This window comes from Ornithodoros turicata, chromosome 6 (genome assembly GCF_037126465.1).
Source record: "Ornithodoros turicata isolate Travis chromosome 6, ASM3712646v1, whole genome shotgun sequence".
Classification (NCBI taxonomy): Eukaryota; Metazoa; Arthropoda; class Arachnida; order Ixodida; family Argasidae; genus Ornithodoros; species Ornithodoros turicata.
The window spans coordinates 65,655,856-65,668,413 of NC_088206.1; the positions used below are offsets into that span (position 1 = coordinate 65,655,856).

The window sequence follows — 12,558 nt, forward strand, 5'->3', positions numbered from 1 at the left end:
GACGAGATCGCGCCGTTCATGCGTTCTCCCCACTCGTCCCCACTTTTGTGTCCCCGTACAGCGCCATCTAGTGAAGACGAAGATAACCCTCTCCGGCCCCTCAAGGTCATGCGCATGCGCATGCGCATAGCTCGTCGTAAGAGAGGTGCATTAACTTCAACTTAAGCTCAACCACCAGTGACTGGATCCAGTTACCTTCGGAAATCAGTTTGACAGGCACTTGCATTCACCTCTTGTCTCGGTGAACTGATAGGCTATGATACTACAAATGTATAACATTTTCATACCTTGCTGTCTTGGATCCCGGACATTACAATCTTATTATTGTATAGCACGCCATTATTTTATTGTTTGCGATATCCTGCATTCAGTCCTTCGTCTTGAATTATGCACTGTATTGCTTATTGTCTCGTATAATCTTCACTAACTGCTGCTACAGCCATTCTCAGGGCTAACAGTATGTTTGAAATAAAAGTAAGTAAATAAATAACTAAAACTTCGCAAACCTTTGAAGTCGTTACCGTTTGCAGCGACGAGTGCACTATATAATTTACCGTAGACACTAAACAGTTTTGAACTTCATAACGTCAATTTTATACTCCGGCTGCTACGGTACCCAGATAACTACTACCCAGATAACAAAAGCTAGCTGGGTAACTCTCGGTTCCTTGCTATAGTGCCATAACATCGAGAATTCGATTTACCGTTGAAACTGCGACCGCTGTAGCGGTAAATAAGAGACGATGAGCCTGACGCCAGTTGACGGCATTAAGTGGTGGTTGAAAGCAGAGTTACCTTGTCTATACTTCAGTTTATTTTTGCTACTTTTAATGTGTTCGACAGTCCTGTTGAGCGCTTACTACAAATGTATATTGATCCCGTGCTCCCATGGCATTCTTATAATGCAGCGACATTGTACTGTGGACTTGGCAAACCTGCTGATATATGCGGCAGAAACACTTCCGGCAAGAAGTGGCCACAGCTTTGGTTCTTCGAAGGTGGCAAAGGGGGGCGATACGGTTGCTGGCCCAGCGAAGCCTGTCCAGAGATTGAGTGCTACGGCTATTCATCACACTGGGAGTGCGTGACGTCGACACTGTCGTGCGCGTAAGTAAATGGAACAATTGTTCTTGGTTTCAGTTCAGTTCCGTTACAGCAAAATGAACAGTTTGGTGCTTTTTAGCGCTTCCTATATTCATGTTCAACTTAAAAAGGAAAAGAAATGTAGTCCGTCAGCTATACATACGCCGTGCAGTAAGGAGATGCAATTGCACGCTAGGAGTAATACTGCAGCGCCACCATGCGACATCAATAAGGGGGCGCACTGTTTGCTGCAACGTAGTGTCATGCGGCCAGTCTTAACAGCCAATAGGGAAGCAGAGTAAGTATGATAGATTACATTACGTGGCGCAAGGAGAGAGCGTGATCTCTCTGCGTCCAGCCACTCTAGCTGATGGACTAGATTTCTTTTTCTTCTTAAGTTGAGCACGACTATAGTCCTTTTCTTCAAGGGGCACTAAAGTGAAGAAAACATTCTCCTCGGGGAAGGTGAGATTGCCGTTAGGTTCATCAACACAAAAAGAACGGGAGTTATTAGCTGCGTGCTATTATTATTATTTAGTTATTTTATATATTATATTATTATTAGTTATTAGCTATGAGTGATCGTGCTATTTACGCCTTTCCCTTTCAATATCCTTCTCAAGAAGGCCGACAATGCGTAGCGCAATCTCATTGGTTCCCAAAGAACTATTTGTCCAGTCACTGCCGGAGATCGCTTGAAGACACCAATCCGCGGCCTCCGTGATTTGTCATGCTTTTGAAGAAGGAAAGGATGAGGGAAACCTTACGCCATTCCGTCTATGTCGGCGTCAAAATAACGACCTCTTTCATTGTGCGGGAGATTTTTTCCTTTCTAACCACGCGCGGTTGCAATCACCCTATGTATCTCTCCTCCCCCTACCTCCTCTCGCTTCTTGACTACCCAGACACGACTTCTCCGTGCCTCTATGTACAAAGTCCTGAGCCACGGGTTAGGTCCATCCGGTCCCACCAGTTTTCGGGTGACCCCGGGAGACCGGGCGGCACGCGGAGTTGCAGAGATTGCTCGGGTGGATCGCGTTCGGTAGAAGATCAGAGAACTGTTGCGGATGTTAAAAACGAATTTCTTTTGTGAGCGACCCACATGCGAAACGCAAAGAGAAGTGTACAACGGATTGATGAAGATGTCAACTGGAGTGCTGCTTTCGCTCCATGTATTTGGGTGCCTTGTGAATAGCGGGACCGGCATTCACAACAAAATGGCTCCATCAGTACACATTGCTGCAGTATCTTGTTCGTTATAATATGTTATCACTCAAAAGCACTTGTGTTTGTGACGCTTTCACTTGCAGTAAAGGTGTTCATCGATTTATGTGGAGTTCCTTTCCCCGAGAGGATAGGGAAATGTTAGCATGCGACGCTGTATATCTGTCGTTGTAAAAACGCTGCATGCGGTTAGCTTTGAGTGTTTTTCGACAGCGGCATTTGCCGCAGAGAATGGCCCTGCGTTCTGCCGCTCAAAAAACGCCCATGCGGTTGGGCCTTTATGATAAACAGCGGTGACAGGGTCAAGTTTCAACCCACGACACTCCCGCCGATAAGTGGCGGAACAGAAGTGGCGCGTTGATAATACAAATCCATGCTGAGTGCAGAAGACAGTCCCGTGTCTGTTTGGGTCGACATCAGTTGTGTTTTATCCCGTGTCTTTTGCGCTCAGCATGGATTTGTATTCGTATTAGATCTGCGATTTTTTTAGAATTCCAGTGAGAAGCCTCTTCGCTTGCCGTAAAACTTCGATTGTATGCTCAAGGGCATCTCTTCTGTGAGTCAAAACGAGAAAAAAATCCTTTCATAGTCTCTTTAATGTGGGTTTAAGGCGTAGCTTACATTCCCGGACCATGTGGCGATTCATTGGAAAGTTGTAAACCGAGGTCAGGTCCGAAGAAAATTTCACCGCTATAATTGGCATAATTATTGGCTGATGATTACTATTTGTTCTTGTGCTTGTAATATTTCTATTAATACTAAAATAAGAGACGGGATACACAGAGTGAGTTGTTGTGAAACAGACACTGTTCTCAAGCTCTGCAATCCCTATCTACAGGAAGAAGAAAGAAAGCGGCAATGTAGAAACCTGAAGGGAAGACATCAATCAAAGTGAAGACTATAGAATACAAAATAAAGTAATATAATGAAGAAAGGATGATAGTAATGAACCGCTGTATCAATAAAATGTATGAATAAAATCCAATCGAGATCATGTCGCCATCTCAGATTGGTGTCCGTGGCCAAAACTAATGTGCTCGCAACCTCGCGACCTCAACCCTCAGCACATCTCATTATGTCAGCCAGCCCTAGGAGGCTTCCCGTCAGAGCCAGTGCGCGGAGTTATAGATGTTACTATAATGTACGAACTGGAGCATAGGTAGCAGGATAGCAAAGCGGATACACTACAGGGTGTGCAGTCACTTAATATGCTGTATAGTCTGTCATGAGCTCACGCATCGTTTCAACCGCTGAGCTCCACCGTTTCAAGGCTTGCTGTTTCGATCTTGGTTTCTGTCAATCATCTTCGCAATGCCCAGTGTCCGCTTGGTCACTCACTTGCTGGTATTAAACCCATTTACGAATCGTTTCTGTGTCGCAGTTCCTGATCGTGTTGCGCTGGTACCTCGTCCTAACCTTCAGTGGTGGTCGCTGTGACCGACCACCCCATACAATAACATCACATAGTCATCAACATGCCTTTCATTCTCGTTAACACATAGGAGGTGAGGTAAGCAAAGACGGACAAGCAGAACGTATAGGCCTGGTAACGTTGACTAAAGTACAGGAAGTATAGAAGTGTGTCAACAATAAACCTTCTGTTGAGAGTACGCAGTTTCTGTTGTTTGTCACGTCTCCCTTTTGTTTGTTTGCGCCCTTTTTGTAGTGTTTACTTGTACTCGCAACGCACTGCTCGCGACAAGGTTGGTTTCCTTGATTGCCCACGAAAATGTTGTACCAATAGTGTATTTAAAGGTGGACCATATGCTGCACATGTTTCATACTGGAAATAAATGATCTTGCAACACCTCAAGATTTGAAATGGGATAAACCACGGGGAGCAGATTTCAGACACCTGTGTCGCAAGTAGTACTTCGTCAAATACTTCTATTAAAACAATCACCTGTCGTTCCTTAGCCATTCTCATTAATTGTATCCCCTGCATCCCCGAGCACTCCAAAAGAAAAAGGCTCCGCTCAATTTCTGGCCGCCACTATAGATGTACACTGCACATCCATATGCATATTTTGCTGTCGTAGCACGCATCCTATGTTGTCGAATAAGTTGTTTGTTGAGATGGTAGCGATATATCGTCTCCAAATATATCATCTTCTTCCGTGCCTCCATTATACGGTCTGCAGTACTCGGGTAACCCCTGAATATGAGTTCTTGAAGTGTCGCTGTCACACAAGGTCTATGCATTCAATAAATATCAGTTTGCAATCCAGATTGGATGTGATTTGCATTGCGTTACTTCGTTTTTCCTCTACTTTCGCATGTCGCCTACTTATTTTTCAACAGTAAGGTAAAATCGCTCTTTATGACTACTGTCGTCACCCCCTACGTTATAAGCAACGTGAAACGCGACACAATTGTAACACAATTGCACAAACATTATAAGAAATAACGCCAAACGGAAACAGACTGATATTGTTAATTAAATGATGATGTTTCAGTATTTTCGACGCAAATGTCAGCCGCAAAATGTCACGCAAGATGTGAAGCCGTCGATGACTTTCAAGAAGGGACAACGTTAGAACACATTACATGATAGTGCGCATTTATGATTAGCCATTAAGCATAAGCACCCACTTCCAATTCGAATTCGAACCATTAGCAGTGGCCTGGGTAATTACTTGTCTTGGACCACACAACAAAGGGGCCTCCTGTATTGATTACTTACTGCGTTAGCGGTTTGACACGAGAAAACAGGAAGCATCAATTAATTGTGAGTTGCTTTCAGACCTTTTGTGTTCAAGAACAGGTAAACATAATGACAGCCAGCATATAAGTGCATTACCTTGGAATTAAACATATTGAACGGGTGGGGTTTTTTTTCTTTTTTTTTTTTTGTTCTCAGCATATGCTCCTCGAAAATACGATGGCAGACATCAAATTGTTCCGGGTATCCGGTGTGCGTTGTTCGAGTTTCCGGGAAAGCTGGCTTGTGAACTCAGTACGAATTTCTGGGTAAAGGCTAAACTTTAGCAGTATATATGTCGGATGAATCCCTCGGAATGGGATATAGCATCGGGTATTTCTGCCTGGATCGCACATCAAGATGTTCAAGGGTATCCTGGTTCTCCTTTTCGTGACTATGGCAGTGGCAGAATGGTCTGAAACGAGTAAGTATGACACTTTATTGCCCCCAATGTAAATAGCTTATGCTAAATGCCAAGTAACAGGAAAAGATAATCTTGGGAAGCTGTATTATAGAAGAGAACAACACGATGTGCTATTTCGCCCGTTCTGCAGTTACGCCTGTGGATTATATTAGTGCTAGGGTTATAGGTAGGGTCGCTTCTTTATAAAATAGCATCTCGTATCTGATACAGGGATCGCAACCAAAACTGAACCCCAACCGGAAAGCCGTAAAAATCAGTATTTTTCGCTGAACGGGAACTGAACCAAACCAAAATAGCTCTTCCTCGCGGAACCGAACCGAAACTGAACAAAAAAATTGCTGCGGCTACCAGTTCGCGAAACGGTTCAGACGTAATGTGCGTTGTGAAAGGTGGAAACTGAGATTTACACAGCGGACTGATCCGCGTTGCCAAACAAATTCAAAACCGAAACAGAAAACCAAACTGCAACCCAAATGTGCGAGGTATTTCGTATTTCCTCCTCGCAGCTATTGCATTCATTCAGTTGTGCTAGTTTTGAGGTGGGGCGGTGCTTTATTTCACCTGCTAAGGTAACACCATTCTTCGGGTAGTTCGAACATCAAATGCAAATGACGATTAGGTTAGAGATCGTGCTATGGCGAGCCAAATTTCTTGCTCCCAAAGGAGAAAAAGTAGCGTCTGATTGAATATATGAATACATGTGGTCAGAAAGGACAAGAAGCATAATTTTTGCGTCTTTTATTTCTTCTGGTTCTTCTTTTTTTAATCATTATTATTTCTTTATTTCGGTAGTCGTAGGCTTCCTTGTACGCGATTTTGTCATCCACAACCTCAAGTGTATATTTTCGGCTGAAAAATTAACGGCCAGATCCTGAAATGCAGATGTGTAACAAGCAGTGTTGCTGTGAACCAGTCTTTTGTGGCCAACAACAACAACAAAAGTACTACTTGTGTTCTTTGAGAATCGTACGGATGTGCTTGCTTTTGACCTACGGCAATCCGCTCAAAATTCACTTTGGTGAACTACTTCGAACCGGTTTAAACTTTACCGGTTTATATTTTGCGCTGCTGCGGAGCTGAACCCGAACTGAACCGAATAGAAATGAAATAAAATAACGGTGCTTTTTAATGCGACAGGGCTATCACTCTTAATTTTATTTTCCTCCGTCTATCATCATCCAACGAAGATAAGATATGCGCCATGTGCTTCGCAACAGTCCAATATCTTTCGCTTGCAAGGATCGTCGACTAGGCAGAGGTGACAGGAACAAATGTCACGCGGTTGCGTTACAACGAACTGCGGATGCAAGTAAACGGTCAGTGCGCAAACCAACGGAGCGCTGGTCAAAATACGTTCACTAGAAAAATAGTCAAGCATGCGTACACCGTTCCACACGGGACATGTTGGACTAGTTCAGATATACGACGCATTGTTCGCCGCGAGCGCATAGCGCCGGAGCTCAGCGGCTCGGCTTCAAAACATGGGCATCGCGTATTCCATGTATGGAATATGGCGGTAAGCACACCAGTCACTCTAGCCTGCCATATGGACTGTAATGCGTGCTATGGTGCCCGCACACCAGTAACTAGAGAAGGACAGAGATTCTGTTTATATCAGAACAGATACACCACTATATCCGACGCTGTTGCTGGCATCTGGTGTCTCCGTGTAGCGTTTGGAATGGTGGACTTGTCAGCTCCATTGTTATGCTGCCGTGCGCACACCAGCACAAGACATAATGTGACGTAGATCGACATTTGTTTCCTTCCAGAGGTACCGAATTGTACCCTGGGCCAGAATCCTTGTGGACCAGAAGGCATTGGCGCAGAACAACTGTGGTTCTACCTAGGTGGTCAACGTGATACGTGCCTGCAATCAGGGACATGCAGGGAGTATGATCAATACGGTTTTCACAAATTAAAGGAGTGCGAAAGAAGTCATAAACACTGCCCGTAAGTGGAAGCATTTAGCGTGCTGTTGCTTTATTTTGTTTCATCAGACCTTTTATAACATACAAAAGGTTATACAGGGTGCGTCACGAGAGGCGAACCAAAATTTGCATAAGTCTGCGTTACTTTTTCCCTTCAAAAACTGCCCTGGATACACCTGTTCGTGGTATGGCCTGCTTCGACGCAGTATTGTTTAAAGGGACGGTCTCGTACAGCCGGGGCGATTCCGAAGCTTAGCCAAACCTATCTTCACGAGTATTGTACACATACAAGCGTCAGTTTCATTCAGAATAACGAAGTGGTTTTCTATGTATTTGTCGAAACCCGCCGTAATAGCATAGCTCGGCGCAATCATGATCGCAATGCCATATCAAAGTCTGATGATCGCGATCATGAGTGCGATCACGAAGCACTGGCAAGGCTGCCGCGATCATGATCACCCCGAGCTATGCGTAATAGTAGACGACCAAGCCTGCGCCTTACTCTCATACAACGTCACGCATATGACGTCGCCGTTGTCATGGCGACTGGAACATGCAGAAGAACCTTGGAATGAGTCATCCATTTTGCTCTCGAAAAGGGGACACTCAGACATATATATCCGCGAGCGGAGAATGTAGTCCGAGCATTGACTGTGGGGTCTCGGATAGTGCGGCGCATAATCGGACACGTGGAAGCTAAGTCACGTGCTTCCTTTCCGCAAGTATTTAATGCAGTTTTTAGAAAAACACGCACTCCTTCTCCATGCATGTCGTCAACGACACTTCATTTCGAAACATGTTCAGTGTGCAACGGGGAGTGTAATAGAAACGCGCGCAATGTATTTGTGGTCGGAGCTGTAATGCGACCGCATAATGTACGAGGGTTGCCGTGGTCCCCAGTCACTTCTGAAAGCCGTCTGCTCACACTGGTGCGCTAGCGCGCGCAAAAGTAGACGATTTCTGTATTCTAGCCCGGACTTTCCCGCAGGGCGACGTAGTCGTTCTTATTGTTGCCAACACAGATCGCGGCATGCTCTCGAATCTTCATCAATTTAATTATGTTACTTGTCGGGTAAATTTGCAGTATTCCATTTTCAACAAAGGGCATTCGAATGGTACACTTTATGAGAGGGACAGAGGGTACGAGACCGTCTCTTTAAGCAATGAGCTTCATCCTTAATGAGCTTTCATAATTAGTTTCCTTAATCGATAAAAAGTGGGTCAGCGATATAACTGCATATTGAAGTTGTCTGAGCAACCGGCAAAACACATAGAAAATACCAACACGAAGCGCGTGTTTTCTCTCTCTTCTGCCCATTGCTCAAGCACCCCCATTATGAGGTTCATCCACCAGCTAGCCTGCATCTGCGGCATTTTATCGTCAGTCATATAAGCTAGAAACAGGGATGGGCAGTATTTAAATACATTGAAATTAAAATACTATTTAAAATATAAATACATGTATTTATATTTTGTATTTAAATACAGACTCGAAAAATGTATTTATAATTATATTTAAATACCAACTTTCGGGTATTTATTCTTGTAAATACTTTATAAATACTCTTAAATACAGAATATACTGACTCATATCTTAAAGTTGCCCTGCATTTGACCTTTCGGGAAGAAGGGCGAGTTTGGAGCGCAATTATGCCGGGTTTGCGCTAGCATGCGCATGCGACAAACCATTTTAGATGGCGAGTTTTTCACTGTTGTTGCGGACAACGGTCGTGACTACCCGATTACATTGTTCTACGAAGCATCTTCGTCAAATTTAATACAAGCATTTGTTCATCGGCACCTGTGGAGACGCTGTTCTCCTTTGCGAATCTGATTGTACGGCCGAACAGAAGATGCCTAAAAGAAGCAGCCTTCGAGAAATTTCTAATATTAAAATCGCCATGATAATCTAACAAATAAATGCTATTCTTTCTTGCTGATTTGTCCTTATGATCATAATTATTTCTATAATTCCAGATGACATCTTCCTCACAGTATTTATGGTAGTAGTTACGGTATTTAAATATAGTGTTTATATTTTGTATTTAAATACTCATGTTGAAAACTATTTATCAAGAGTATTTAAATACCCCTGTCAACAAAGTATTTTGTATTTATATTTAAATACTCAAAAAATGTATTTATGCCCATCCCTGGCTAGAAAGTTGTACAGTAAAGTCCTGAGGTGCATAATCGTAAAAAAATATATAGTACGGTATTGCACCAAGCTGGTAGCGCTGATTCGAGTAGTGACGAGGTGGCAAACCTGTCGAGAGAGTATGGTTTTCTGAAAGCTTGTAGCTTGGACACTTCTGATACGTAATAGCTGTGCAGTGTATTTTTTTTTTTTCGGGAATCGCATTTTAAAGACTGCTACGCAAAGCAAACTAGCGGACTCCAGAAGCGCCCCAACACTGAGGCGAATCGCGCGCCATCTATTGAGAACGCAAGCAACTAGACGATACATCAGATGAAATATTCCGTTTCTCGCGAGTGCAGTAAGCATTTCATTGCGAAGGCGCACGGTTTGTGCATTTCGGAACACAAGAACGCAAAATACACTTTCATTTTAATCACTTGGATGCGAGGTTTTGCGAACAGCACGATACAGCGACCAGATGACACAGAGACGCGGAGAGAGAAACGCCAACAGATGGATAACATCGCAGGCACGGAACTCGGACGTTAGAACCGTTAACAGTTTAAATCGAACTTTTCAAGAATTGCTGTTGTTCTTAAAAAAAAAGTCTAATGGTAACTAGTAACATGGCTGAAATGCGTTATGTTGTACTTCATTACCACGTGATGTACGTTCGCCAATCCGGGGTTGACCACAACTTTGTTCTTTGCGAACGTTAAGTGTCGCGACCTTTCTAAAAGTGTTCAAAATTAATTAGTGCGATCAGTATGAAGAACTGAGAGATGATGACGTTTGTGTGTGCGATCACGCAGCCACGTTCTGCATGATGGTTCATTCCTTGAAACATCGTGGATATATTACATGGATAGAGAGGCATGAATGAAAGTATCCATAGTTAATCTCTGTGTAATTCGTTTTGTACTTGCAGAGCTGAGGAGGCCAAACGACGAGCTACGACTGGAGGCTCCTCGTAGGGCGTTGTGCCAAGTTCATTGTGCACTACAAAGGAATGTTATAGGGATAATAAATAATGCAGTTCAGTTACGTGTAACGAAAAGCGTACTCAATTTATCAATCATGCACTTTTATATAATTCAGGAATATAAGTTACCTTGCAGGTTACTTTCTGAACCACCTGTTATTTAGGGTTAAAAAAGGATATGGAATTTACCTACCAGCTTGCCTGCACTTATGCTGTATTATAAATAGCCAACATTCGCACCGGCATATATTCTGCGCTGTTTTCAATGTTACCTCACTAGTGGCGTTTACATGAAGACGGCAGAAGGCGGCTTAGCCACAGAAGACGACATACGGCTTGGATGTAAAGGGTTGCAAGATGATTCCGCCGCGGAATCGACGACTTTGGTAGCTTAGGCCACAACTGTCGACTACCATCTGCCATGTAAACCGGCAAAAAGGACTTTGCAAGTCGTATCCGCTACGTCACTTCCCCCCCGCCAGTCATTTCCCCTCCCGCAAGAAGCAACAAGGCGGAAACGGGAGTCCCTCACAATCAGCAGAGTTGCATTTGGAATAAAGAGCGCACGAATTTCACGCTGTGTATCATCCTGGGAATGAATATTGTATTACAGCTTGACTCCAAACCGTCGGATGTTTGTCGTCGCACTTGAAGAGGCCGCTTCAATCGAATAAGTCGCTCTAAGCCGCCTGGCGTGTGGGATTCTTCCAGTCGCCCCAGCCTTCCACATGTAAACGAGCAGAAGTCGACTGGGCGAGTAAGGTCGGCTAACACCTTTAGTCGACCTATGTGTGCATGGAAACGCGGTTACTGTTTCCGCTGTTTCCAATGTTACCTCACTGTCTGTAATCTGTGTTACGGGAGAGACTTTCCTAAGCACTCTACGGCTATTTAAGGCACATAGTTGAGACGTGCAGCGTATCCCAGCGGTGAAATGTTCCCTGGCGCGTATAGGGTGGGGTCGGGCATGATGCGACACAAGTTTGCAACTGAACACCATTTTCTTATTAGCGCTTCTATCGCGAAAACAGGGGCCTTCCTAGTGGTCTCTAGCTTCCGACTTATCAATATAAAAGCACCACAGTCACGTTTAAGTTAAGAAAGGCACCGCGGATGCCTCTTTTTCTTCGTGATCTTCAGATGACAACCATAGTGTTTGAGACGTTGCACATGTAATATCTTCGGGTCATACATAAGACTGACAAACTTTTTCTTATGATTAAATATAATAACCGTACGTATGTGGCGAAGTTCTCCTTCAGTATCCGAGATGCCGTTGCTAGGTTGAACACCAGTTTAAGTCTGATACAAAAATAAATAAACAAAAAAAAAATGTCGTGAAATTAAAAAGACACATACACAACAAGAATAGCCGAGGCAGGCTACAAATATAGGCACTCTAACGCAGGAAAAACCGTACTGTCGTGGCATGCCCAAGAATTAGGGACAAAACGTAAAGCAGGCTTCACCTAAAACGGCTCCCATAGAGCCTGTGTATTCTGGAACGAAAAGCGCGTGCTACATATTCCGCTGGCGGCGCTTTGCATTCGTTCTCTAATGGCATCTTGCCTCTGTCAGGACAAAACTTTTGAGCAATTTTTTTGGCATGAATAGTGGCATCTTCAAGGTTCCATTCGGGTTCCAAATTTTGGACCTGTAAAGGAGCCTTCAATCGCCCCACGAACGCGTAGCGGCGAAGCCTACGTCCAAGGCCACGCGCAACCACAGGTTTGGGAAATGGCTCGCCGCAGAAGAGACTACAACAGATAAAGAAGGCAAACAAGAAATAACAATACGAGGAGCAAAGATATGTGTGTTATTTCACGTGGTAAGGGTATAGGATATAAACAACTAAAAACTTGACAGCTGTTAGGAGAACTGACATCGTTGAGGTTGTAATAAAGAGCAAACGTGTGTACATTATGGCTGTTACGAAGCCTATTGGTATCTGCTAAACTGTGAGCAATCAAACAAAACATAAAGGTGTGGTCGGAGTGCAAGGCAAAACAAAAACAACAATAAATGACAATGATGACGATGAGATGAGGTGTTTCACAACGGAAGTGCGTACCC

General features: G+C 43.9%; 2 long non-coding RNA genes across 2 annotated transcripts; one reads left to right on the top strand and one right to left on the bottom strand.

Moving 5' to 3' along the window:
* The first annotated feature begins 5,348 nt into the window (after positions 1 to 5,348).
* LOC135398192 (uncharacterized) lies at positions 5,349 to 10,548 on the top strand. Its single transcript, XR_010424025.1, has 3 exons — positions 5,349 to 5,432; positions 7,205 to 7,385; positions 10,432 to 10,548. It is a non-coding gene; the product is annotated as an uncharacterized LOC135398192 (long non-coding RNA).
* Positions 7,028 to 10,889, bottom strand: LOC135398193 (uncharacterized). The gene is made up of 3 exons (XR_010424026.1): positions 10,758 to 10,889; positions 10,426 to 10,502; positions 7,028 to 7,302 (listed from the first exon to the last, which is right to left on the bottom strand). It is a non-coding gene; the product is annotated as an uncharacterized LOC135398193 (long non-coding RNA).
* Positions 10,890 to 12,558: the final 1,669 nt, after the last annotated feature.